The sequence below is a fragment of the Nerophis ophidion genome, linkage group LG29, assembly GCF_033978795.1.
Source record: "Nerophis ophidion isolate RoL-2023_Sa linkage group LG29, RoL_Noph_v1.0, whole genome shotgun sequence".
Taxonomy (NCBI): Eukaryota; Metazoa; Chordata; class Actinopteri; order Syngnathiformes; family Syngnathidae; genus Nerophis; species Nerophis ophidion.
In genome coordinates, this window is record NC_084639.1 from 854,247 (window position 1) to 881,780 (window position 27,534).

The window sequence follows — 27,534 nt, forward strand, 5'->3', positions numbered from 1 at the left end:
GCCAACTAATAAAATAAATAAATTAATTTAGAATAAATTCAATTAAATTGATTCAAAATACATTTAATTACATGTATTTAAAATACATTTATTTAAATGTATTTCAAATAAATGTAATTAAATGCATTTCAATTCAATCTAAATAAATGTATTTAAATGAATTGAAATTGACCTTCATTTTATTGAATTTAAATCCATTTCATTAGAAGAAAAGTCAACTTATTTTCCACCTGCATGACAGTTAAGGAAGTGCAAGTTAACACCGCCTCCTCCACACCGTGTGGTGGAGGTGGGGCATGTACCATGGAGGAGGTGGGGCATGTACCATGGAGGAGGTGTGGTGGGGCATGTACCATGGAGGAGGTGTGGCATGTACCATGGAAGAGGTGTGGCATGTACCATGGAGGAGGTGTGGCATGTACCATGGAGGAGGTGGGGCATGTACCATGGAGGAGGTGTGGCATGTACCATGGAGGAGGTGTGGCATGTACCATGGAGGAGGTGGGGCATGTACCATGGAGGAGGTGTGGCATGTACCATGGAGGAGGTGTGGCATGTACCATGGAGGAGGTGGGGCATGTACCATGGAGGAGGTGTGGTGGGGCATGTACCATGGAGGAGGTGTGGCATGTACCATGGAAGAGGTGGGGCATGTACCATGGAGGAGGTGTGGCATGTACCATGGAGGAGGTGTGGCATGTACCATGGAGGAGGTGTGGCATGTACCATGGAGGAGGTGTGGCATGTACCATGGAAGAGGTGGGGCATGTACCATGGAGGAGGTGTGGCATGTACCATGGAGGAGGTGAGGCATGTACCATGGAGGAGGTGTGGCATGTACCATGGAGGAGGTGGGGCATGTACCATGGAGGAGGTGTGGCATGTACCATGGAAGAGGTGGGGCATGTACCATGGAGGAGGTGTGGCATGTACCATGGAGGAGGTGTGGCATGTACCATGGAGGAGGTGTGGTGGGGCATGTACCATGGAGGAGGTGTGGCATGTACCATGGAAGAGGTGGGGCATGTACCATGGAGGAGGTGTGGCATGTACCATGGAGGAGGTGTGGCATGTACCATGGAGGAGGTGGGGCATGTACCATGGAGGAGGTGTGGTGGGGCATGTACCATGGAGGAGGTGTGGCATGTACCATGGAAGAGGTGGGGCATGTACCATGGAGGAGGTGTGGCATATACCATGGAGGAGGTGTGGCATGTACCATGGAGGAGGTGTGGCATGTACCATGGAGGAGGTGTGGCATGTACCATGGAAGAGGTGGGGCATGTACCATGGAGGAGGTGTGGCATGTACCATGGAGGAGGTGTGGCATGTACCATGGAGGAGGTGTGGCATGTACCATGGAGGAGGTGGGGCATGTACCATGGAGGAGGTGTGGCATGTACCATGGAAGAGGTGGGGCATGTACCATGGAGGAGGTGTGGCATGTACCATGGAGGAGGTGTGGCATGTACCATGGAGGAGGTGTGGCATGTACCATGGAGGAGGTGTGGCATGTACCATGGAAGCGGTGGGGCATGTACCATGGAGGAGGTGTGGCATGTACCATGGAAGAGGTGGGGCATGTACCATGGAGGAGGTGTGGCATGTACCATGGAGGAGGTGTGGCATGTACCATGAAGGAGGTGTGGCATGTACCATGGAGGAGGTGTGGCATGTACCATGGAGGAGGTGTGGCATGTACCATGAAGGAGGTGTGGCATGTACCATGGAGGAGGTGTGGCATGTACCATGGAGGAGGTGTGGCATGTACCATGGAGGAGGTGTGGCATGTACCATGGAGGAGGTGTGGCATGTACCATGGAGGAGGTGTGGTGTGGGAGATTGCATGGAGGAGGAGGAGGAGGAGGAGGAGGAGGTGTGGGATGTACCATGGAGGAGGTGGGGCATGTACCATGGAGGAGGTGTGGCATGTACCATGGAGGAGGTGGGGCATGTACCATGGAGGAGGTGTGGCATGTACCATGGAGGAGGTGTGGCATGTACCATGGAGGAGGTGTGGCATGTACCATGGAGGAGGTGTGGCATGTACCATGGAGGAGGTGTGGCATGTACCATGGAGGAGGTGTGGCATGTACCATGGAGGAGGTGTGGTGTGGGAGATTGCATGGAGGAGGAGGAGGAGGAGGAGGTGTGGGAGTTAAGATAACTGGGTAATAAAGTTGAAGTTTAGACTTCAGAGTTGAAAAAAAAGTAGAGTGAGAGTGTTATCAGCAAAGTCACATCATCTGGGTGATTCACAGCGGAGGAGGAGGGGGGCATTAGGGGGGGGGGGGGTCTTTGAGATGAGCCAGGACTAGGTGTGACTCTAATGCCCCGCCCCCAAAGTCCAATCCATCTCCTTAAAAAGTGCTGGAAATGAAAAGTGGGGCGTCAGCATGTTTGGAAGCATGATATCACAGGCGGTGCACTCTTCCAGTATCACTCTCACTCTCAGTATAAGTCCAACACATGACAGCTTCTCACTGGAGGAGATACACTCGTCCGGTATCACTATCACTATCAGTATCAGTCCAACACATGCAACTTCTCACTGGAGGAGATACACTCCTCCAGTATCACTATCAGTATCAGTCCAACACATGACAAGTGTCTCACTGGAGGAGATACACTCCTCCGGTATCACTATCACTATCAGTATCAGTCCAACACATGACAGCTTCTCACTGGAGGAGATACACTCCTCCAGTATCACTATCACTATCAGTATCAGTACAACACATGACAGCTTCTCACTGGAGGAGATACACTCCTCCGGTATCACTATCACTATCAGTATCAGTACAACACATGACAAGTTTCTCACTGGAGGAGATACACTCCTCCGGTATCACTATCACTATCAGTATCAGTCCAACACATGACAGCTTCTCACTGGAGGAGATACACTCCTCCAGTATCACTATCAGTATCAGTACAACACATGACAAGTTTCTCACTAGAGGAGATACACTCCTCCAGTATCACTATCACTATCAGTATCAGTACAACACATGACAGCTTCTCACTGGAGGAGATACACTCCTCCAGTATCACTATCACTATCAGTATCAGTACAACACATGACAGCTTCTCACTGGAGGAGATACACTCCTCCGGTATCACTATCACTATCAGTATCAGTACAACACATGACAAGTTTCTCACTGGAGGAGATACACTCCTCCGGTATCACTATCACTATCAGTATCAGTCCAACACATGACAAGTTTCTCACTGGAGGTGATGCACTCCTCCGGTATCACTATCAGTATCAGTATCAGTACAACACATGACAGCTTCTCACTGGAGGAGATACACTCCTCCAGTATCACTATCAGTATCAGTACAACACATGACAAGTTTCTCACTAGAGGAGATACACTCCTCCAGTATCACTATCACTATCAGTATCAGTACAACACATGACAGCTTCTCACTGGAGGAGATACACTCCTCCGGTATCACTATCACTATCAGTATCAGTACAACACATGACAAGTTTCTCACTAGAGGAGATACACTCCTCCAGTATCACTATCACTATCAGTATCAGTACAACACATGACAAGTTTCTCACTAGAGGAGATACACTCCTCCAGTATCACTATCACTATCAGTATCAGTACAACACATGACAAGTTTCTCACTGGAGGAGATACACTCCTCCGGTATCACTATCACTATCAGTATCAGTCCAACACATGACAAGTTTCTCACTGGAGGTGATGCACTCCTCCGGTATCACTATCAGTATCAGTCCAACACATGACAAGTTTCTCACTAGAGGAGATACATTCCTCCGGTATCAGTCCAACATGCCATATCAATAATAGTAATCATCCATGTATCATATTTCACTTTCATTTTATTTCATATTCCTTCCACAAAGTGTCCTAAGTCCACTTGGATATCAGAAATCAGCCAAAAAATAAACCATGTATCGAGGTATGTGCTTGCATGTAAAATGTGTGATACCACGTGCGATACAAGTAATCTGCTTGTATCACCTCCATTGTCTTTTATTTTACCTTCCTTCGATATTCTTTTTTGGGCTTTTATTTACATTATTTGACCTTCTATTTGACCTTTTATGTACAATATATTTACATTATTTGACCTTCTATTTGACCTTTTATGTACAATATATTTATATATTTGACCTTCTGTATTCTTTCCTTTTTATGTCACTTACCTAATTTCCCTCTTTTTGGACTAACATACCTTCTATTTACATTTTTTATACCTTCTATTTACTTCCTTTTATTTTTCATTTGCCATCTTTTACCTTGGATTGATCTTATTTGACCTATTATTTATTACTCTTACTTTTTATTTACTTTATGTTACCTTCTTTGACCTTGTGTTTACTTCTTGTACCTTCAGTATTATTATTTTTTTACCTTGTATTTACTTTTGTTTACCTGTGATCTCCTTTTAGTTTTTATTCACTACTTCTATTCACCTTATTTGCCGTCTTTTTAACTTCTTTTAACTTTTATTTAACTTATTTTACACTTTAAAAAAATATATTTTGACCTTTTATTTACTTTCTATTTGCTTTATTCTACCTTTTTTTTAAACTTATTTGACCTTTTATATTTGTTGTTTTACATTGTATTTACCTTGTTTGACCTTTTTTGAACTTGTTTTTGACACCTTATTTTGCCTTTTATTGACTTATATGACCTTTTATCTAACTTGTTTGACCTTCTTTTTTCTTTGAAGACATTTGAGCTGCTGTTGAGATGTTAGCCTGCTGTATCAAAGTTGAGGAGATGAGGTGGATCAGCAAAACATATACTAAAACTTTCTTGTCCTGGAGTAAAAAGATTCCTCACAACAAAAGTATTTTCCGTACAAAAACATAAATAAACAAGATACAGATGCCAGTGATGAGCCAGGACAAGTTCTATGGTTATCATCACAGTTTCTCCACAGCAAAAAGCCAAAGAAAAAGGAAATGTTTCCGTGCTGGCTGACCTGGTGATGAAGTTGTCAAATGTCAGTCACCACCTCAAACAACATAACTCCAGTGTTGCCATGGAAACCATCAATGGGTCTATTCGTCACAGGAAGTGAAACATTTGCTTGGGGACACGCCCACTTTACTTTTTGTCCAAGTATCTAACAATGGCTGCCAGGGTGCATTGTGGGTAGTGAGGATGGAGTTGCCGGGGTGCATTGTGGGTAGTGAGGATGGAGTTGCCAGGGTGCATTGTGGGTAGTGAGGATGGAGTTGCCAGGGTGCATTGTGGGTAGTGAGGATGGAGTTGCCGGGGTGCATTGTGGGTAGTGAGGATGGAGTTGCCAGGGTGCATTGTGGGTAGTGAGGATGGAGTTGCCGGGGTGCATTGTGGGTAGTGAGGATGGAGTTGCCGGGGTGCATTGTGGGTAGTGAGGATGGAGTTGCCAGGGTGCATTGTGGGTAGTGAGGATGGAGTTGCCGGGGTGCATTGTGGGTAGTGAGGATGGAGTTGCCGGGGTGCATTGTGGGTAGTGAGGATGGAGTTGCCAGGGTGCATTGTGGGTAGTGAGGATGGAGTTGCCGGGGTGCATTGTGGGTAGTGAGGATGGAGTTGCCAGGGTGCATTGTGGGTAGTGAGGATGGAGTTGCCGGGGTGCATTGTGGGTAGTGAGGATGGAGTTGCCGGGGTGCATTGTGGGTAGTGAGGATGGAGTTGCCAGGGTGCATTGTGGGTAGTGAGGATGGAGTTGCCGGGGTGCATTGTGGGTAGTGAGGATGGAGTTGCCAGGGTGCATTGTGGGTAGTGAGGATGGAGTTGCCAGGGTGCATTGTGGGTAGTGAGGATGGAGTTGCCGGGGTGCATTGTGGGTAGTGAGGATGGAGTTGCCAGGGTGCATTGTGGGTAGTGAGGATGGAGTTGCCGGGGTGCATTGTGGGTAGTGAGGATGGAGTTGCCGGGGTGCATTGTGGGTAGTGAGGATGGAGTTGCCAGGGTGCATTGTGGGTAGTGAGGATGGAGTTGCCAGGGTGCGCTGTGGGTAGTGAGGATGGAGTTGCCGGGGTGCATTGTGGGTAGTGAGGATGGAGTTGCCGGGGTGCATTGTGGGTAGTGAGGATGGAGTTGCCGGGGTGCATTGTGGGTAGTGAGGATGGAGTTGCCAGGGTGCGCTGTGGGTAGTGAGGATGGAGTTGCCGGGGTGCATTGTGGGTAGTGAGGATGGAGTTGCCAGGGTGCATTGTGGGTAGTGAGGATGGAGTTGCCAGGGTGCATTGTGGGTAGTGAGGATGGAGTTGCCGGGGTGCATTGTGGGTAGTGAGGATGGAGTTGCCGGGGTGCATTGTGGGTAGTGAGGATGGAGTTGCCGGGGTGCATTGTGGGTAGTGAGGATGGAGTTGCCGGGGTGCATTGTGGGTAGTGAGGATGGAGTTGCCGGGGTGCATTGTGGGTAGTGAGGATGGAGTTGCCGGGGTGCATTGTGGGTAGTGAGGATGGAGTTGCCAGGGTGCATTGTGGGTAGTGAGGATGGAGTTGCCAGGGTGCATTGTGGGTAGTGAGGATGGAGTTGCCAGGGTGCATTGTGGGTAGTGAGGATGGAGTTGCCAGGGTGCATTGTGGGTAGTGAGGATGGAGTTGCCGGGGTGCATTGTGGGTAGTGAGGATGGAGTTGCCGGGGTGCATTGTGGGTAGTGAGGATGGAGTTGCCAGGGTGCATTGTGGGTAGTGAGGATGGAGTTGCCAGGGTGCATTGTGGGTAGTGAGGATGGAGTTGCCGGGGTGCATTGTGGGTAGTGAGGATGGAGTTGCCGGGGTGCATTGTGGGTAGTGAGGATGGAGTTGCCGGGGTGCATTGTGGGTAGTGAGGATGGAGTTGCCGGGGTGCATTGTGGGTAGTGAGGATGGAGTTGCCGGGGTGCATTGTGGGTAGTGAGGATGGAGTTGCCGGGGTGCATTGTGGGTAGTGAGGATGGAGTTGCCAGGGTGCATTGTGGGTAGTGAGGATGGAGTTGCCAGGGTGCATTGTGGGTAGTGAGGATGGAGTTGCCAGGGTGCATTGTGGGTAGTGAGGATGGAGTTGCCAGGGTGCATTGTGGGTAGTGAGGATGGAGTTGCCGGGGTGCATTGTGGGTAGTGAGGATGGAGTTGCCGGGGTGCATTGTGGGTAGTGAGGATGGAGTTGCCAGGGTGCATTGTGGGTAGTGAGGATGGAGTTGCCAGGGTGCATTGTGGGTAGTGAGGATGGAGTTGCCAGGGTGCATTGTGGGTAGTGAGGATGGAGTTGCCGGGGTGCATTGTGGGTAGTGAGGATGGAGTTGCCGGGGTGCATTGTGGGTAGTGAGGATGGAGTTGCCGGGGTGCATTGTGGGTAGTGAGGATGGAGTTGCCAGGGTGCATTGTGGGTAGTGAGGATGGAGTTGCCTGGGTGCATTGTGGGTAGTGAGGATGGAGTTGCCAGGGTGCATTGTGGGTAGTGAGGATGGAGTTGCCAGGGTGCATTGTGGGTAGTGAGGATGGAGTTGCCAGGGTGCATTGTGGGTAGTGAGGATGGAGTTGCCGGGGTGCATTGTGGGTAGTGAGGATGGAGTTGCCGGGGTGCATTGTGGGTAGTGAGGATGGAGTTGCCGGGGTGCATTGTGGGTAGTGAGGATGGAGTTGCCGGGGTGCATTGTGGGTAGTGAGGATGGAGTTGCCGGGGTGCATTGTGGGTAGTGAGGATGGAGTTGCCGGGGTGCATTGTGGGTAGTGAGGATGGAGTTGCCGGGGTGCATTGTGGGTAGTGAGGATGGAGTTGCCGGGGTGCATTGTGGGTAGTGAGGATGGAGTTGCCAGGGTGCATTGTGGGTAGTGAGGATGGAGTTGCCAGGGTGCATTGTGGGTAGTGAGGATGGAGTTGCCGGGGTGCATTGTGGGTAGTGAGGATGGAGTTGCCGGGGTGCATTGTGGGTAGTGAGGATGGAGTTGCCAGGGTGCATTGTGGGTAGTGAGGATGGAGTTGCCAGGGTGCATTGTGGGTAGTGAGGATGGAGTTGCCGGGGTGCATTGTGGGTAGTGAGGATGGAGTTGCCAGGGTGCATTGTGGGTAGTGAGGATGGAGTTGCCTGGGTGCATTGTGGGTAGTGAGGATGGAGTTGCCAGGGTGCATTGTGGGTAGTGAGGATGGAGTTGCCGGGGTGCATTGTGGGTAGTGAGGATGGAGTTGCCAGGGTGCATTGTGGGTAGTGAGGATGGAGTTGCCGGGGTGCATTGTGGGTAGTGAGGATGGAGTTGCCGGGGTGCATTGTGGGTAGTGAGGATGGAGTTGCCGGGGTGCATTGTGGGTAGTGAGGATGGAGTTGCCGGGGTGCATTGTGGGTAGTGAGGATGGAGTTGCCGGGGTGCATTGTGGGTAGTGAGGATGGAGTTGCCAGGGTGCATTGTGGGTAGTGAGGATGGAGTTGCCAGGGTGCATTGTGGGTAGTGAGGATGGAGTTGCCAGGGTGCATTGTGGGTAGTGAGGATGGAGTTGCCGGGGTGCATTGTGGGTAGTGAGGATGGAGTTGCCAGGGTGCATTGTGGGTAGTGAGGATGGAGTTGCCGGGGTGCATTGTGGGTAGTGAGGATGGAGTTGCCAGGGTGCATTGTGGGTAGTGAGGATGGAGTTGCCTGGGTGCATTGTGGGTAGTGAGGATGGAGTTGCCAGGGTGCATTGTGGGTAGTGAGGATGGAGTTGCCAGGGTGCATTGTGGGTAGTGAGGATGGAGTTGCCGGGGTGCATTGTGGGTAGTGAGGATGGAGTTGCCAGGGTGCATTGTGGGTAGTGAGGATGGAGTTGCCGGGGTGCATTGTGGGTAGTGAGGATGGAGTTGCCGGGGTGCATTGTGGGTAGTGAGGATGGAGTTGCCAGGGTGCATTGTGGGTAGTGAAGGCAGCAGCAGGGTGTATGAGAAGGTGATGATAACACAACACAACACAACAGTTAGCGGCCTGGCTTCAACCCCGCCTGGGCCGCCATGGCATCCATCAGCAGCAGCAGGCCGCGTAAAAGTGTCTCCATCAGCTAACCAGGAGACAGGAGACAGGAGACAAGAGACAAGAGACAAGAAACAGGAGACAAGAGACAGGAGACAAGAGACAAGAGACAAGAGACAGGAGACAGGAGACGGGAGACGGGAGACAAGAGACAAGAGACAAGAAACAGGAGACAAGAGACAGGAGACAAGAGACAGGAGACAAGAGACAAGAGACAAGAGACAGGAGACAGGAGACAAGAGACAAGAGACAAGAGACAAGAGACAGGAGACAAGAGACAAGAAACAGGAGACAGGAGACAAGAGACAGGAGGCAGGAGACAGGAGTCAAGAGACAAGAGACAGGAGACAAGAGACAAGAGACAAGAAACAGGAGGCAGGAGACAGGAGACAAGAGACAAGAGACAGGAGACAAGAGACAAGAGACAAGAAACAGGAGGCAGGAGACAGGAGACAGGAGACAAAAGACAAGAGACAGGAGACAAGAGACAAGAGACAAGAAACAGGAGGCAGGAGACAGGAGACAAGAGACAAGAGACAGGAGACAAGAGACAAGAGACAAGAAACAGGAGGCAGGAGACAAGAGACAGGAGACAGGAGACAGGAGACAGTACTGGGACCACACTGCAGCCACAACCAAACCCTCTACAAGACTGCTTGTATCGCACATGATGTCACACACAATTAAACACTCTACAAGACTGCTTGTATCGCACATGATGTCACACACAAGTAAACACACTGCAGGACTGCTTGTATCGCACATGATATCACACACAACCAAACCCTCTACAAGACTGCTTGTATCACACATGATGTCACACACAACCAAACCCTCTACAAGACTGCTTGTATCGCACATGATGTCACACACAATTAAACACTCGACAAGACTGCTTGTATCGCACATGATGTCACACACAATTAAACACTCTACAAGACTGCTTGTATCGCACATGATGTCACACACAACCAAACCCTCTACAAGACTGCTTGTATCGCACATGATGTCACACACAATTAAACACTCTACAAGACTGCTTGTATCGCACATGATATCACACACAAGTAAACACGCTGCAGGACTGCTTGTATCGCACATGATGTCACACACAACTAAACACTCTACAAGACTGCTTGTATCGCACATGATGTCACACACAAGTAAACACACTGCAGGACTGCTTGTATCGCACATGATATCACACACAATTAAACCCTCTACAAGACTGCTTGTATCGCACATGATATCACACACAAGTAAACACGCTGCAGGACTGCTTGTATCGCACATGATGTCACACACAAGTAAACATGCTGCAGGACTGCTTGTATCGCACATGATATCACACACAAGTAAACACGCTGCAGGACCGCTTGTATCGCACATGATATCACACACAAGTAAACATGCTGCAGGACCGCTTGTATCGCACATGATGTCACACACAAGTAAACACACTGCAGGACTGCTTGTATCGCACATGATATCACACACAAGTAAACACGCTGCAGGACTGCTTGTATCGCACATGATATCACACACAAGTAAACACGCTGCAGGACTGCTTGTATCGCACATGATGTCACACACAATTAAACACTCTACAAGACTGCTTGTATCGCACATGATGTCACACACAAGTAAACACACTGCAGGACTGCTTGTATCGCACATGATATCACACACAACCAAACCCTCTACAAGACTGCTTGTATCACACATGATGTCACACACAACCAAACCCTCTACAAGACTGCTTGTATCGCACATGATGTCACACACAATTAAACACTCGACAAGACTGCTTGTATCGCACATGATGTCACACACAATTAAACACTCTACAAGACTGCTTGTATCGCACATGATGTCACACACAACCAAACCCTCTACAAGACTGCTTGTATCGCACATGATGTCACACACAATTAAACACTCTACAAGACTGCTTGTATCGCACATGATATCACACACAAGTAAACACGCTGCAGGACTGCTTGTATCGCACATGATGTCACACACAACTAAACACTCTACAAGACTGCTTGTATCGCACATGATGTCACACACAAGTAAACACACTGCAGGACTGCTTGTATCGCACATGATATCACACACAATTAAACCCTCTACAAGACTGCTTGTATCGCACATGATATCACACACAAGTAAACACGCTGCAGGACTGCTTGTATCGCACATGATGTCACACACAAGTAAACATGCTGCAGGACTGCTTGTATCGCACATGATATCACACACAAGTAAACACGCTGCAGGACCGCTTGTATCGCACATGATATCACACACAAGTAAACATGCTGCAGGACCGCTTGTATCGCACATGATGTCACACACAAGTAAACACACTGCAGGACTGCTTGTATCGCACATGATATCACACACAAGTAAACACGCTGCAGGACTGCTTGTATCGCACATGATATCACACACAAGTAAACACGCTGCAGGACTGCTTGTATCGCACATGATGTCACACACAAGTAAACACGCTACAGGACTGCTTGTATCACACATGATATCACACACAAGTAAACACGCTACAGGACTGCTTGTATCACACATGATATCACACATAATTAAACACGCTGCAGGACTGCTTGTATCGCACATGATATCACACACAAGTAAACACGCTGCAGGACTGCTTGTATCGCACATGATGTCACACACAAGTAAACACACTGCAGGACTGCTTGTATCACACATGATATCACACATAATTAAACACGCTGCAGGACTGCTTGTATCGCACATGATAACACACACAACCAAACCCTCTACAAGACTGCTTGTATCGCACATGATGTCACACACAATTAAACACTCTACAAGACTGCATGTATCGCACATGATATCACACACAACCAAACCCTCTACAAGACTGCTTGTATCACACATGATATCACACACAATTAAACACGCTGCAGGACTGCTTGTATCGCACATGATGTCACACACAATTAAACAATCTACAAGACTGCTTGTATCGCACATGATATCACACACAAGTAAACATGCTGCGGGACTGCTTGTATCGCACATGATATCACACACAATTAAACACTCTACAAGACTGCTTGTATCGCACATGATGTCACACACAAGTAAACACACTGCAGGACTGCTTGTATCGCACATGATATCACACACAATTAAACACTCTACAAGACTGCTTGTATCACACATGATGTCACGCACAATTAAACACACTGCAGGACTGCTTGTATCACACATGATATCACACACAAGTAAACACACTGCAGGACTGCTTGTATCGCACATGATATCACACACAAGTAAACACGCTGCAGGACTGCTTGTATCGCACATGATATCACACACAAGTAAACACACTGCAGGACTGCTTGTATCACACATGATATCACACACAATTAAACACACTGCAGGACTGCTTGTATCACACATGATATCACACACAAGTAAACACACTGCAGGACTGCTTGTATCGCACATGATATCACACACAAGTAAACACGCTGCAGGACTGCTTGTATCGCACATGATATCACACACAAGTAAACACGCTGCAGGACTGCTTGTATCGCACATGATATCACACACAAGTAAACACACTGCAGGACTGCTTGTATCACACATGATATCACACACAAGTAAACACACTGCAGGACTGCTTGTATCACACATGATATCACACACAATTAAACACACTGCAGGACTGCTTGTATCACACATGATATCACACACAAGTAAACACACTGCAGGACTGCTTGTATCGCACATGATATCACACACAAGTAAACACGCTGCAGGACTGCTTGTATCGCACATGATATCACACACAAGTAAACACGCTGCAGGACCGCTTGTATCGCACATGATGTCACACACAAGTAAACACGCTGCAGGACTGCTTGTATCGCACATGATATCACACATAATTAAACACGCTGCAGGACTGCTTGTATCGCACATGATGTCACACACAAGTAAACATGCTGCAGGACTGCTTGTATCGCACATGATATCACACACAAGTAAACACGCTGCAGGACTGCTTGTATCGCACATGATATCACACACAAGTAAACATGCTGCAGGACCGCTTGTATCGCACATGATGTCACACACAAGTAAACATGCTGCAGGACTGCTTGTATCGCACATGATATCACACACAAGTAAACACGCTGCAGGACTGCTTGTATCGCACATGATATCACACACAAGTAAACACGCTGCAGGACTACTTGTATCGCACATGATATCACACACAAGTAAACACGCTGCAGGACTGCTTGTATCGCACATGATGTCACACACAAGTAAACACGCTGCAGGACTACTTGTATCGCACATGATATCACACACAAGTAAACACGCTGCAGGACTGCTTGTATCGCACATGATGTCACACACAAGTAAACATGCTGCAGGACTGCTTGTATCGCACATGATGTCACACACAAGTAAACACGCTGCAGGACTGCTTGTATCGCACATGATATCACACACAAGTAAACACGCTGCAGGACTGCTTGTATCGCACATGATGTCACACACAAGTAAACACACTGCAGGACTGCTTGTATCGCACATGATATCACACACAAGTAAACACGCTGCAGGACTGCTTGTATCGCACATGATGTCACACACAAGTAAACACACTGCAGGACTGCTTGTATCGCACATGATGTCACACACAAGTAAACACGCTACAGGACTGCTTGTATCACACATGATATCACACACAAGTAAACACGCTACAGGACTGCTTGTATCACACATGATATCACACATAATTAAACACGCTGCAGGACTGCTTGTATCGCACATGATATCACACACAAGTAAACACGCTGCAGGACTGCTTGTATCGCACATGATGTCACACACAAGTAAACATGGTGCAGGACTGCTTGTATCACACATGATATCACACATAATTAAACACGCTGCAGGACTGCTTGTATCGCACATGATAACACACACAACCAAACCCTCTACAAGACTGCTTGTATCGCACATGATGTCACACACAATTAAACACTCTACAAGACTGCATGTATCGCACATGATATCACACACAACCAAACCCTCTACAAGACTGCTTGTATCACACATGATATCACACACAATTAAACACGCTGCAGGACTGCTTGTATCGCACATGATGTCACACACAATTAAACAATCTACAAGACTGCTTGTATCGCACATGATAACACACACAACCAAACCCTCTACAAGACTGCTTGTATCGCACATGATGTCACACACAAGTAAACACGCTGCAGGACTGCTTGTATCGCACATGATGTCACACACAAGTAAACACGCTGCAGGACTGCTTGTATCGCACATGATGTCACACACAAGTAAACACACTGCAGGACTGCTTGTATCGCACGTGATGTCACACACAATTAAACACTCTACAAGACTGCTTGTATCGCACATGATATCACACACAAGTAAACACGCTGTAGGACTGCTTGTATCACACATGATATCACACACAAATACTCTACAAGACTGCTTGTATCGCACATGATGTCACACACAAGTAAACACGCTGTAGGACTGCTTGTATCACACATGATATCACACACAAATACTCTGCAGGACTGCTTGTATCCCACATGATATCACACACAAGTAAACACGCTGTAGGACTGCTTGTATCACACATGATATCACACACAAATACTCTGCAGGACTGCTTGTATCGCACATGATGTCACACACAATTAAACACTCTACAAGACTGCTTGTATCGCACATGATATCACACACAAGTAAACACGCTGTAGGACTGCTTGTATCGCACATGATATCACACACAAATACTCTGCAGGACTGCTTGTATCGCACATGATGTCACACACAAGTAAACACACTGCAGGACTGCTTGTATCGCACATGATATCACACACAAGTAAACACGCTGCAGGACTGCTTGTATCGCACATGATATCACAAACAAGTAAACACGCTGCAGGACTACTTGTATCGCACATGATGTCACACACAAGTAAACACGCTGCAGGACTACTTGTATCGCACATGATATCACACACAATTAAACACTCTACAAGACTGCTTGTATCGCACATGATGTCAAACACCATTAAACACTCTACAAGACTGCTTGTATCGCACATGATATCACACACAACCAAACCCTCTACAAGACTGCTTGTATCACACATGATATCACACATAATTAAACACGCTGCAGGACTGCTTGTATCGCACATGATAACACACACAACCAAACCCTCTACAAGACTGCTTGTATCGCACATGATGTCACACACAATTAAACACTCTACAAGACTGCTTGTATCGCACATGATGTCACACACAACTAAACACTCTACAAGACTGCTTGTATCGCACATGATATCACACACAACCAAACCCTCTACAAGACTGCTTGTACCACACATGATATCACACATAATTAAACACGCTGCAGGACTGCTTGTATCGCACATGATGTCACACACAATTAAACACTCTACAAGACTGCTTGTATCGCACATGATATCACACACAATTAAACACTCTACAAGACTGCTTGTATCGCACATGATGTCACACACAACTAAACACACTGCAGGACTGCTTGTATCGCACATGATGTCACACACAATTAAACACACTGCAGGACTGCATGTATCGCACATGATATCACACACAAGTAAACACACTGCAGGACTGCTTGTATCGCACATGATATCACACACAAGTAAACACACTGCAGGACTGCTTGTATCGCACATGATATCACACACAACCAACCCCTCTACAAGACTGCTTGTATCGCACATGATATCACACACAATTAAACACTCTACAAGACTGCTTGTATCGCACATGATGTCAAACACAATTAAACACTCTACAAGACTGCTTGTATCGCACATGATGTCACACACAACTAAACACTCTACAAGACTGCTTGTATCGCACATGATATCACACACAACCAAACCCTCTACAAGACTGCTTGTATCACACATGATATCACACATAATTAAACACGCTGCAGGACTGCTTGTATCGCACATGATAACACACACAACCAAACCCTCTACAAGACTGCTTGTATCGCACATGATGTCACACACAATTAAACACTCTACAAGACTGCTTGTATCGCACATGATGTCACACACAACTAAACACTCTACAAGACTGCTTGTATCGCACATGATGTCACACACAACTAAACACTCTACAAGACTGCTTGTATCGCACATGATATCACACACAACCAAACCCTCTACAAGACTGTTTGTATCACACATGATATCACACATAATTAAACACGCTGCAGGACTGCTTGTATCGCACATGATAACACACACAACCAAACCCTCTACAAGACTGCTTGTATCGCACATGATGTCACACACAACCAAACCCTCTACAAGACTGCTTGTATCGCACATGATGTCACACACAACTAAACACTCTACAAGACTGCTTGTATCGCACATGATATCACACACAACCAAACCCTCTACAAGACTGCTTGTATCACACATGATATCACACATAATTAAACACGCTGCAGGACTGCTTGTATCGCACATGATAACACACACAACCAAACCCTCTACAAGACTGCTTGTATCACACATGATATCACACACAATTAAACACTCTACAAGACTGCTTGTATAGCACATGATGTCACACACAATTAAACACTCTACAAGACTGCTTGTATCGCACATGATGTCACACACAACTAAACACTCTACAAGACTGCTTGTATCGCACATGATGTCACACACAACTAAACACTCTACAAGACTGCTTGTATCGCACATGATATCACACACAACCAAACCCTCTACAAGACTGCTTGTATCACACATGACATCACACACAAGTAAACATGCTGCGGGACTGCTTGTATCGCACATGATATCACACACAATTAAACACACTGCAGGACTGCTTGTATCGCACATGATGTCACACACAACTAAACCTCTACAAGACTGCTTGTATCACACATGATATCACACATAATTAAACACTCTACAAGACTGCTTGTATCGCACATGATGTCACACACAACTAAACCTCTACAAGACTGCTTGTATCACACATGATATCACACATAATTAAACACTCTACAAGACTGCTTGTATCACACATGATATCACACACAACCAAACCCTCTACAAGACTGCTTGTATAACACATGATATCACACACAATTAAACACTCTACAAGACTGCTTGTATCGCACATGATGTCACACACAATTAAACACTCTACAAGACTGCTTGTATCGCACATGATGTCACACACAACTAAACACGCTGCAGGACTGCTTGTATCGCACATGATGTCACACACAACTAAACCTCTACAAGACTGCTTGTATCACACATGATATCACACATAATTAAACACTCTACAAGACTGCTTGTATCGCACATGATGTCACACACAACTAAACCTCTACAAGACTGCTTGTATCACACATGATATCACACATAATTAAACACTCTACAAGACTGCTTGTATCACACATGATATCACACACAACCAAACCCTCTACAAGACTGCTTGTATAACACATGATATCACACACAATTAAACACTCTACAAGACTGCTTGTATCGCACATGATGTCACACACAATTAAACACTCTACAAGACTGCTTGTATCGCACATGATGTCACACACAACTAAACACTCTACAAGACTGCTTGTATCGCACATGATGTCACACACAACTAAACACTCTACAAGACTGCTTGTATCGCACATGATATCACACACAACCAAACCCTCTACAAGACTGTTTGTATCACACATGATATCACACATAATTAAACACGCTGCAGGACTGCTTGTATCGCACATGATGTCACACACAATTAAACACTCTACAAGACTGCTTGTATCGCACATGATGTCACACACAACTAAACACTCTACAAGACTGCTTGTATCGCACATGATATCACACACAACCAAACCCTCTACAAGACTGTTTGTATCACACATGATATCACACACAATTAAACACTCTACAAGACTGCTTGTATCGCACATGATGTCACACACAATTAAACACTCTACAAGACTGCTTGTATCGCACATGATGTCACACACAACTAAACACTCTACAAGACTGCTTGTATCGCACATGATGTCACACACAACTAAACACTCTACAAGACTGCTTGTATCGCACATGATATCACACACAACCAAACCCTCTACAAGACTGTTTGTATCACACATGATATCACACATAATTAAACACTCTACAAGACTGCTTGTATCGCACATGATGTCACACACAACTAAACCTCTACAAGACTGCTTGTATCACACATGATATCACACATAATTAAACACTCTACAAGACTGCTTGTATCACACATGATATCACACACAACCAAACCCTCTACAAGACTGTTTGTATCACACATGATATCACACACAACTAAACACTCTACAAGACTGCTTGTATCGCACATGATGTCACACACAACCAAACCCTCTACAAGACTGCTTGTATCGCACATGATGTCACACACAACCAAACCCTCTACAAGACTGCTTGTATCGCACATGATGTCACACACAACTAAACACTCTACAAGACTGCTTGTATCGCACATGATATCACACACAACCAAACCCTCTACAAGACTGCTTGTATCACACATGATATCACACATAATTCAACACGCTGCAGGACTGCTTGTATCGCACATGATAACGCACACAACCAAACCCTCTACAAGACTGCTTGTATCACACATGATATCACACACAATTAAACACTCTACAAGACTGCTTGTATCGCACATGATGTCACTCATAATTAAACACTCTACAAGACTGCTTGTATCGCACATGATGTCACACACAACTAAACACTCTACAAGACTGCTTGTATCGCACATGATATCACACACAATTAAACACTCTACAAGACTGCTTGTATCGCACATGATATCACACACAATTAAACACTTTACAAGACTGCTTGTATCGCACATGATGTCACACACAACTAAACACTCTACAAGACTGCTTGTATCGCACATGATATCACACACAACCAAACCCTCTACAAGACTGCTTGTATCACACATGATATCACACATAATTAAACACGCTGCAGGACTGCTTGTATCACACATGATATCACACACAAATACTCTACAAGACTGCTTGTATCGCACATGATGTCACACACAAGTAAACACTCTACAAGACTGCTTGTATCGCACATGATATCACACACAAGTAAACACGCTGTAGGACTGCTTGTATCACACATGATATCACAAACAAATACTCTACAAGACTGCTTGTATCGCACATGATGTCACACACAAGTAAACACGCTGTAGGACTGCTTGTATCACACATGATATCACACACAAATACTCTGCAGGACTGCTTGTATCGCACATGATATCACACACAAGTAAACACGCTGTAGGACTGCTTGTATCACACATGATATCACACACAAATACTCTGCAGGACTGCTTGTATCGCACATGATGTCACACACAATTAAACACTCTACAAGACTGCTTGTATCACACATGATATCACACCCAAGTAAACACGCTGTAGGACTGCTTGTATCACACATGATATCACACACAAATACTCTGCAGGACTGCTTGTATCACACATGATGTCACACACAATTAAACACACTGCAGGACTGCTTGTATCGCACATGATATCACACACAAGTAAACACGCTGTAGGACTGCTTGTATCACACATGATATCACACACAAATACTCTGCAGGACTGCTTGTATCGCACATGATGTCACACACAAGTAAACACGCTGCAGGACTGCTTGTATCGCACATGATATCACAAACAACTAAACACGCTGCAGGACTGCTTGCACACACATGATATCACACACAATTAAACACACTGCAGGACTGCTTGTATCGCACAAGATATCACACACAAGTAAACACGCTGCAGGACTGCTTGTATCGCACATGATATCACAAACAAGTAAACACGCTGCAGGACTACTTGTATCGCACATGATGTCACACACAAGTAAACACGCTGCAGGACTACTTGTATCGCACATGATATCACACACAATTAAACACTCTACAAGACTGCTTGTATCGCACATGATGTCAAACACCATTAAACACTCTACAAGACTGCTTGTATCGCACATGATATCACACACAACCAAACCCTCTACAAGACTGCTTGTATCACACATGATATCACACATAATTAAACACGCTGCAGGACTGCTTGTATCGCACATGATAACACACACAACCAAACCCTCTACAAGACTGCTTGTATCGCACATGATGTCACACACAATTAAACACTCTACAAGACTGCTTGTATCGCACATGATGTCACACACAACTAAACACTCTACAAGACTGCTTGTATCGCACATGATATCACACACAACCAAACCCTCTACAAGACTGCTTGTATCACACATGATATCACACATAATTAAACACGCTGCAGGACTGCTTGTATCGCACATGATGTCACACACAATTAAACACTCTACAAGACTGCTTGTATCGCACATGATGTCACACACAACTAAACACTCTACAAGACTGCTTGTATCGCACATGATATCACACACAATTAAACACTCTACAAGACTGCTTGTATCGCACATGATGTCACACACAACTAAACACTCTACAAGACTGCTTGTATCGCACATGATGTCACACACAACTAAACACACTGCAGGACTGCTTGTATCGCACATGATGTCACACACAATTAAACACACTGCAGGACTGCATGTATCGCACATGATATCACACACAAGTAAACACACTGCAGGACTGCTTGTATCGCACATGATATCACACACAAGTAAACACACTGCAGGACTGCTTGTATCGCACATGATATCACACACAACCAACCCCTCTACAAGACTGCTTGTATCGCACATGATATCACACACAATTAAACACTCTACAAGACTGCTTGTATCGCACATGATGTCACACACAACTAAACACTCTACAAGACTGCTTGTATCGCACATGATGTCACACACAACTAAACACTCTACAAGACTGCTTGTATCGCACATGATATCACACACAACCAAACCCTCTACAAGACTGCTTGTATCGCACATGATGTCACACACAACCAAACCCTCTACAAGACTGCTTGTATCGCACATGATAACACACACAACCAAACCCTCTACAAGACTGCTTGTATCGCACATGATGTCACACACAACCAAACCCTCTACAAGACTGCTTGTATCGCACATGATGTCACACACAACTAAACACTCTACAAGACTGCTTGTATCGCACATGATATCACACACAACCAAACCCTCTACAAGACTGCTTGTATCACACATGATATCACACATAATTAAACACGCTGCAGGACTGCTTGTATCGCACATGATAACGCACACAACCAAACCCTCTACAAGACTGCTTGTATCACACATGATATCACACATAATTAAACCCTCTACAAGACTGCTTGTATCACACATGATATCACACACAATTAAACACTCTACAAGACTGCTTGTATCGCACATGATGTCACTCATAATTAAACACTCTACAAGACTGCTTGTATCGCACATGATGTCACACACAACTAAACACTCTACAAGACTGCTTGTATCGCACATGATGTCACACACAATTAAACACTCTACAAGACTGCTTGTATCGCACATGATGTCACACACAATTAAACACTCTACAAGACTGCTTGTATCGCACATGATGTCACACACAACTAAACACTCTACAAGACTGCTTGTATCGCACATGATGTCACACACAATTAAACACTCTACAAGACTGCTTGTATCGCACATGATGTCACTCATAATTAAACACTCTACAAGACTGCTTGTATCGCACATGATGTCACACACAATTAAACACTCTACAAGACTGCTTGTATCGCACATGATGTCACACACAATTAAACACTCTACAAGACTGCTTGTATCGCACATGATGTCACACACAACTAAACACTCTACAAGACTGCTTGTATCACACATGATATCACACATAATTAAACACGCTGCAGGACTGCTTGTATCGCACATGATGTCACACACAACCAAACCCTCTACAAGACTGCTTGTATCACACATGATATCACACACAATTAAACACTCTACAAGACTGCTTGTATCGCACATGATGTCACACACAATTAAACACTCTACAAGACTGCTTGTATCGCACATGATGTCACACACAAGTAAACACTCTACAAGACTGCTTGTATCGCACATGATGTCACACACAATTAAACACTCTACAAGACTGCTTGTATCGCACATGATGTCACACACAACTAAACACTCTACAAGACTGCTTGTATCGCACATGATATCACACACAACCAAACCCTCTACAAGACTGCTTGTATCACACATGATATCACACATAATTAAACACGCTGCAGGACTGCTTGTATCGCACATGATGTCACACACAACTAAACCTCTACAAGACTGCTTGTATCACACATGATATCACACATAATTAAACACTCTACAAGACTGCTTGTATCGCACATGATGTCACACACAACTAAACACTCTACAAGACTGCTTGTATCGCACATGATATCACACACAACCAAACCCTCTACAAGACTGCTTGTATCACACATGATATCACACACAACCAAACCCTCTACAAGACTGCTTGTATCACACATGATATCACACACAATTAAACACTCTACAAGACTGCTTGTATCGCACATGATGTCACACACAATTAAACACTCTACAAGACTGCTTGTATCGCACATGATGTCACACACAACTAAACACTCTACAAGACTGCTTGTATCGCACATGATGTCACACACAACTAAACACTCTACAAGACTGCTTGTATCGCACATGATATCACACACAACCAAACCCTCTACAAGACTGTTTGTATCACACATGATATCACACATAATTAAACACGCTGCAGGAATGCTTGTATCGCACATGATGTCACACACAACTAAACACTCTACAAGACTGCTTGTATCGCACATGATGTCACACACAACCAAACCCTCTACAAGACTGCTTGTATCGCACATGATGTCACACACAACCAAACCCTCTACAAGACTGCTTGTATCGCACATGATGTCACACACAACTAAACACTCTACAAGACTGCTTGTATCGCACATGATATCACACACAACCAAACCCTCTACAAGACTGCTTGTATCACACATGATATCACACATAATTAAACACGCTGCAGGACTGCTTGTATCGCACATGATAACGCACACAACCAAACCCTCTACAAGACTGCTTGTATCACACATGATATCACACACAATTAAACACTCTACAAGACTGCTTGTATCGCACATGATGTCACTCATAATTAAACACTCTACAAGACTGCTTGTATCGCACATGATGTCACACACAACTAAACACTCTACAAGACTGCTTGTATCGCACATGATGTCACACACAATTAAACACTCTACAAGACTGTTTGTATCACACATGATGTCACACACAAGTAAACACACTGCAGGACTGCTTGTATCACACATGATGTCACACACAATTAAACACACTGCAGGACTGCTTGTATCGCACATGATGTCACACACAACTAAACACTCTACAAGACTGCTTGTATCGCACATGATGTCACACACAATTAAACACTCTACAAGACTGTTTGTATCACACATGATGTCACACACAAGTAAACACACTGCAGGACTGCTTGTATCACACATGATGTCACACACAATTAAACACACTGCAGGACTGCATGTATCACACATGATGTCACACACAAGTAAACACACTGCAGGACTGCTTGTATCGCACATGATGTCACACACAATTAAACACTCTACAAGACTGCTTGTATCGCACATGATGTCACACACAACTAAACACTCTACAAGACTGCTTGTATCGCACATGATATCACACACAACCAAACCCTCTACAAGACTGCTTGTATCACACATGATATCACACATAATTAAACACGCTGCAGGACTGCTTGTATCACACATGATATCACACACAAATACTCTACAAGACTGCTTGTATCGCACATGATGTCACACACAAGTAAACACTCTACAAGACTGCTTGTATCGCACATGATATCACACACAAGTAAACACGCTGTAGGACTGCTTGTATCACACATGATATCACACACAAATACTCTACAAGACTGCTTGTATCGCACATGATGTCACACACAAGTAAACACGCTGTAGGACTGCTTGTATCACACATGATATCACACACAAATACTCTGCAGGACTGCTTGTATCGCACATGATATCACACACAAGTAAACACGCTGTAGGACTGCTTGTATCACACATGATATCACACACAAATACTCTGCAGGACTGCTTGTATCGCACATGATGTCACACACAATTAAACACTCTACAAGACTGCTTGTATCACACATGATATCACACACAAGTAAACACGCTGTAGGACTGCTTGTATCACACATGATATCACACACGATTAAACACACTGCAGGACTGCTTGTATCGCACATGATATCACACACAAGTAAACACGCTGTAGGACTGCTTGTATCACACATGATATCACACACAAATACTCTGCAGGACTGCTTGTATCGCACATGATGTCACACACAAGTGAACACACTGCAGGACTGCTTGTATCGCACATGATATCACACACAAGTAAACACGCTGCAGGACTGCTTGTATCGCACATGATATCACAAACAAGTAAACACGCTGCAGGACTACTTGTATCGCACATGATGTCACACACAAGTAAACACGCTGCAGGACTACTTGTATCGCACATGATATCACACACAATTAAACACTCTACAAGACTGCTTGTATCGCACATGATGTCAAACACCATTAAACACTCTACAAGACTGCTTGTATCGCACATGATATCACACACAACCAAACCCTCTACAAGACTGCTTGTATCACACATGATATCACACATAATTAAACACGCTGCAGGACTGCTTGTATCGCACATGATAACACACACAACCAAACCCTCTACAAGACTGCTTGTATCGCACATGATGTCACACACAATTAAACACTCTACAAGACTGCTTGTATCGCACATGATATCACACATAATTAAACACGCTGCAGGACTGCTTGTATCGCACATGATAACACACACAACCAAACCCTCTACAAGACTGCTTGTATCGCACATGATGTCACACACAACTAAACACTCTACAAGACTGCTTGTATCGCACATGATATCACACACAACCAAACCCTCTACAAGACTGCTTGTATCACACATGATATCACACATAATTAAACACGCTGCAGGACTGCTTGTATCGCACATGATGTCACACACAATTAAACACTCTACAAGACTGCTTGTATCGCACATGATGTCACACACAACTAAACACTCTACAAGACTGCTTGTATCGCACATGATATCACACACAATTAAACACTCTACAAGACTGCTTGTATCGCACATGATGTCACACACAACTAAACACTCTACAAGACTGCTTGTATCGCACATGATGTCACACACAAGTAAACACACTGCAGGACTGCTTGTATCGCACATGATGTCACACACAATTAAACACACTGAAGGACTGCATGTATCGCACATGATATCACACACAAGTAAACACACTGTAGGACTGCTTGTATCGCACATGATATCACACACAAGTAAACACACTGCAGGACTGCTTGTATCGCACATGATATCACACACAACAAACCCCTCTACAAGACTGCTTGTATCGCACATGATATCACACACATTTAAACACTCTACAAGACTGCTTGTATCGCACATGATGTCAAACACAATTAAACACTCTACAAGACTGCTTGTATCGCACATGATGTCACACACAACTAAACACTCTACAAGACTGCTTGTATCGCACATGATATCACACACAACCAAACCTTCTACAAGACTGCTTGTATCACACATGATATCACACATAATTAAACACGCTGCAGGACTGCTTGTATCGCACATGATAACACACACAACCAAACCCTCTACAAGACTGCTTGTATCGCACATGATGTCACACACAATTAAACACTCTACAAGACTGCTTGTATCGCACATGATGTCACACACAACTAAACACTCTACAAGACTGCTTGTATCGCACATGATGTCACACACAACTAAACACTCTACAAGACTGCTTGTATCGCACATGATATCACACACAACCAAACCCTCTACAAGACTGTTTGTATCACACATGATATCACACATAATTAAACACGCTGCAGGACTGCTTGTATCGCACATGATAACACACACAACCAAACCCTCTACAAGACTGCTTGTATCGCACATGATGTCACACACAACCAAACCCTCTACAAGACTGCTTGTATCGCACATGATGTCACACACAACTAAACACTCTACAAGACTGCTTGTATCGCACATGATATCACACACAACCAAACCCTCTACAAGACTGCTTGTATCACACATGATATCACACATAATTAAACACGCTGCAGGACTGCTTGTATCGCACATGATAACACACACAACCAAACCCTCTACAAGACTGCTTGTATCACACATGATATCACACACAATTAAACACTCTACAAGACTGCTTGTATCGCACATGATATCACACACAACCAAACCCTCTACAAGACTGCTTGTATCACACATGATATCACACATAATTAAACACGCTGCAGGACTGCTTGTATCGCACATGATAACACACACAACCAAACCCTCTACAAGACTGCTTGTATCACACATGATATCACACACAATTAAACACTCTACAAGACTGCTTGTATCGCACATGATGTCACACACAACTAAACACTCTACAAGACTGCTTGTATCGCACATGATGTCACACACAACTAAACACTCTACAAGACTGCTTGTATCGCACATGATATCACACACAACCAAACCCTCTACAAGACTGCTTGTATCACACATGATATCACACATAATTAAACACGCTGCAGGACTGCTTGTATCGCACATGATGTCACACACAACTAAACCCTCTACAAGACTGCTTGTATCACACATGATATCACACATAATTAAACACTCTACAAGACTGCTTGTATCGCACATGATGTCACACACAACCAAACCCTCTACAAGACTGCTTGTATCACACATGATATCACACACAACCAAACCCTCTACAAGACTGCTTGTATCACACATGATATCACACACAATTAAAAACTCTACAAGACTGCTTGTATCGCACATGATGTCACACACAACTAAACACTCTACAAGACTGCTTGTATCGCACATGATGTCACACACAACTAAACACTCTACAAGACTGCTTGTATCGCACATGATATCACACACAACCAAACCCTCTACAAGACTGTTTGTATCACACATGATATCACACATAATTAAACACGCTGCAGGACTGCTTGTATCGCACATGATGTCAC

At 44.8% G+C, this 27,534-nt stretch overlaps 1 protein-coding gene across 1 annotated transcript in view; it reads right to left on the reverse strand.

Annotated features, from left to right (window-relative positions):
- The window catches only part of fat4 (FAT atypical cadherin 4), a 273,279-nt gene that overhangs the window by 201,451 nt on the left and 44,294 nt on the right, over positions 1-27,534 (reverse strand). The gene's annotated exons all lie outside the window — the stretch shown is intronic.